Source organism: Bison bison, unplaced genomic scaffold (assembly GCF_000754665.1).
Source record: "Bison bison bison isolate TAMUID 2011002044 unplaced genomic scaffold, Bison_UMD1.0 scf7180017864185, whole genome shotgun sequence".
In the NCBI taxonomy this organism is placed as follows: Eukaryota; Metazoa; Chordata; class Mammalia; order Artiodactyla; family Bovidae; genus Bison; species Bison bison.
This window is the reverse complement of record NW_011494757.1, coordinates 159,123-163,600: the sequence shown is the minus strand read 5'-3', so window position 1 is coordinate 163,600 and position 4,478 is coordinate 159,123.

The following is a 4,478-nucleotide window of genomic DNA, read 5'->3' as shown; positions in this document are numbered from 1 at the left end:
GGTACAGCTTTGATGGAGAGGAGAATGGCAACCCACTCCAGTATTCTTGCTGGAGAATCCCATGGACAGAGGAACCTGGCGGGCTACAGTCCTTGGGGTCACAATGAGTTGGATGCGACTGAGTGACTAACACACACGTACAGCTTTGAAGGAAACAATGACATTACTGAAAAAATTAAATCAAGCAAAGTTTTACCTCTCATGCAGAAATTGGACATACATAATGAAAAAAGACCATATATCTTGGACTTTCCTGGTGGCAGAGAGGATAGGAATCCGCCTGCCAATGCAGGGCACATGAGTTCGATCCCTGTTCCTGGAAGATTCCACATGCCACAAAGCAACTGAGCCGATGGGCCACAACTGCTGAACCCCATGCGCCTAGAGCCTGTGCTCTAGGAGGAGAGAAGCCACTGCAATGAGAAGCCTGAGAGAAACTCTCTGCAACTAGACAGCCCAGAGGCAATAATGAAGACCCAGTGCAGCCAGAAATAAAGAAAGAAAGTAATCAGCAGTGTGCACACATCAAAAGAGTAAATTAAAAAATCACATATCTTATTCTACGTGAACTTGCTCTGTTACCTGGAAAAATCACTCGTTTCTACTTGCTTCAGCTCCCCGACTAGTACAGGTGGTAGGCTTGTTTCCCTCTTGTCTTCAGTGGGGAGTCTTTGGGTTCTGTTCAAGTTGATTCTAGAAGTTTCTGAGGAAAGGAACTTAAGGAAGGTTTGGTATAAGCAGTTGTGGATTCCCTGTATCTTCATGAGCCGGAGCCACAACTATCGAGCCTGTGCGCTAGAGCCTGGGAACTGCAACCAATGAGCCCACGTGCTCCTGAGGCTTGAGCACCCTGGAGCCCCTGCTCCACGCCAGGAGAAGCCACGCCCTGCAGCCAAGAGTAGTCCCCGCCCACCGCAACTACAGACATGCCCGCACAGCAACGAAGCCCGCACAGCCAAAAATAAAAATCAGTTAAAAAAATTGAGAATAGTTAACTCAGCCTTTGAGAAAAAAGCCATCCTCAGCCTTAGCTGAGTTATCTGAAACCACCATAGACATAGGTGGTCCCTATGCCCAGGGATGCCCAGCTGAGATGCCTCACGCTTGGTTTGTGTTGAAACCAGCTTTCAGAGCCTTGAGAAATTATGTGGATAAATAAAAAACATACGTTGCCTCTCATTTGCTCTGGAGGATATGGCTACTTGTTGGTCTTCTCTGGTGACTCAGATGGTAAAGAATCCTCCTGGAGTATGGGAGACCTGGGTTCGATCCCTGGGTTGGGAAGATCCCCTGGCGAAGGGAATGGCAACCCACTCCAGTATTCTGGCCTGGAGAATCCCATGGACTGCACAGTGCACGAGGCAGCAAAGAGTCTGACGTGACTGTGCGGCTTTCACTTTGTTTTCCCAGTTGATTCAGTCTTTGTGGGGATGGTCACCTTTACAGCATGTACTGATTAAGTAGCACATTTTATCCAAGAGACTTACCTGAGTCACCCATCCTGCAAGGAATTTAGACACTTTGTCGAATCTCTTCTGAAAATGCTACTTTCTTCATGTCTCTCATGCATTCCCTTAACTTCATCCTCAGTTAAACCCTTATCATTTCTGCTTAGATTGTTGCAGAAATTCCCTAACTGGTCTTTTCTTTGGTGTAGCTGTCTTTAATTCATCCTCTTTATTGTTTCAAGAAATATTAATACATAAATATTTATAAGTCACAAATGGGCTCATTTATTCCTTTGCGGGAGATCTTGGTTTGATCCCCGGGTCGGGAAGATCCTCTGGAGAAGGAAATGGTACCCCACTCCAGTATTCTTGCCTGGAAAATCCCATGGACAGAGGAGCCTGGTAGGCTACAGTCCATGGGGTTGCAAAGAGTCGGACACCACTGAGTGACTTCTCTCTTTTTATTCTTTTGTTTGAAAATTTTCAATGGCTCTCTATTGTAAACAGAATAAAGATCAAACTCCTCTCTTTTTCTTTTTATTGAAGTATAGTTGATTTACAAAGGTTGTGTTAGTTTTAGCTGTACAGCAAAGTGACACAGTTATACATCTATCTATCTGTTTATTCTTTTTCAGATTCTTTTCCCTTATAGATTATTACAGGATAAGGATTAAACTCCTCTTATTGCATCCAAGACTTTTTCCCACCTTAATTATTATCTTGTGCTCTGTTTCCTTTGATCCTATTTCAGGTCTTTATTTATTTGCTTATTTTTTCAGAGCTTTAAACATTATGCAAACTCTTTCTGGCCCACAACTTTATAAAAAAAATCAGCAAGATACTTTTAATTTACCCACTTTTATTTCCTATTATCAGAGAAGTGTATATCCTTTTCTGACCACCAAAAACTCTCAAATTATACAGACTTTCAAACTCCGAAAAACGAAATCAGCTCTGAATTATTCTACAACATTTAACAAGCGTCTAAAGCTGAAACCTAAATGTGATGACAGGATTTTATTAAATCTTGGCGAAGCCCTGTGAGTAAAACTGCAGATTAGCTTGCAAAAGCCAGCACACATACAAATCAGATTTCCTCTCCCTAAATCATCGCTGTTTTAAATCCCGTCTTGGCTGTTACAGTGTTGCCTTTAACCTGCAAATGTCAAGGTCAGTCGGAGGTGAGGGCCATGTGGTCTTAGGGAAGAGAATAAGAGAATGAGGAAAATATTTCCAAATCTCAGAGGACAAGTACTTGAGGAAAAAGTAAAAGAACTGCATGATGCATGCTTTTTGCCACATTTTGGAATACAAACTCAAATCCAAAGTCTTCTAAGAAGGCTGAGCACGGAAAAAGATGAAGTGTTTAGAAATTAACAAATAGTTTATGTATTTCAAGGGAAATTCATGCCCTCGTAGGCAAAGGAAATCTATATCCTGTAGTCTACAACACAGAGCATCACTTTCAGTGTGTTAGGGGAGATTTCTTGGAGGAGGTGACGTCAGAGACGATTTCGAAGGACTGGTATTACTAGAAGGGAAGGCCCACAGTTTTGGATCTGTGTTCCTCTTGTTCTCCCCACCTACCATGCCCTCCCACTCTCATGATCTTCTCATTGATGAGCAGTGATCTTTCAGACTCCAGGAGCTGGTGATGGACAGGGAAGCCTGGCACGCTGCAGTCCATGGGGTCGCAAAGAGTGGGGCATGACTGAGCGACTGAACCAAACCAATCTTTCAACACTCAGGTCCAGAGTCTCCTCTTCTGTGAACATTTTCCTGATGTCCTTTTATGACGCATAATTCCCTGCACTGACTTCTCTTCTGGCACCTATAACAGGTATTCCATCTAATTTCTTCTGTCTCTCCTCACTTCAGTATATTTCCTTGTTATATCTCAAGTCCATCCTGTCTGCTCAGTATTTCATTTATCCTAATGTCATCAAAGCTTTCCTTAGTCTGGGTCACATGTTAGGTGCTCAGTAGTTTTTTTTTTTTTTTTTTAATTAATGAATAAACTTCACTGGTAAGTGCACATCCTGATTTACAAGCCTTGGCATCAGATTGTGTGTGAATGAGCAAAAAGGATCTAGACAAATATAAGAAACCCTTTGTTAATGTCTTTGACTTGGCCTTAGGGATAGAGAGATTTGTTTTCTGCTCCAGGCTATAAAATAGCTCTGTGACCTTGAGAGAGTTCTGTGGCCTCTCTGTGCCTCTGCTCCGCAGTTTGAAAATGTAAGAGCAGTCTAGAATGATGCAGTGTATGTACCATCCAGTGTGATGCAGTGTTGCTGCTGCTAAGTCGCTTCAGTCGTGTCCAACTCTGTGCGACCCCATAGACGGCAGCCCACCAGGCTCCCCAGTCCCTGGGATTCTCCAGGCAAGAACACTGGAGTGGGTTGCCATTTCCTTCTCCAAGTGATGCAGTGTAAGACAGTCTTAAGAGCTTTGGAGGAGCATCAGGACTGGAATTCTACCACTTCCTCCTTTGTCACTTGGAGCAAGTCCTTTATTTTCCTTTGATTTTCCCCTCTGTAAACGGGGAAGCAGAACACTTACTTCAATGGGTAGCACAAGGAATAAACTATGACTATCTTTGTGTAAATTACCCAGGACGTTCCAGTAATAGGCATTCCAGCCACTTGTTTCTCCCAACCCACTGCCTCTGCCAATCCAAACAAACAGTACCTTCCCTGAAGGGTTACTTATGAGGGTGTGTGTGTGTGTGTGTGTGTGTGTGTTAGTCACTCAGCAAAATGCTATTCAATAGAACGGCTTCTCTTTGAACCAACTTGCTTATTATTGTTCCAATGAACTTGTGTGAATTAGACAGACAGAGGCTTTAGTGCTGAGTCATCAGGTTTGGAAATAAAACTGCCTCTGGAGCAAAGACAAAACAGACCCATTGAGTCACAGGGAATGTACAGATACGAGGTTGCCTTTGAAACCTCCATGGTTTTTTGAGAATTTGGGGTTAAGATCACCTTTTTAAAGGAAGCACCCATGTTGTGGAATCTATGATCCACA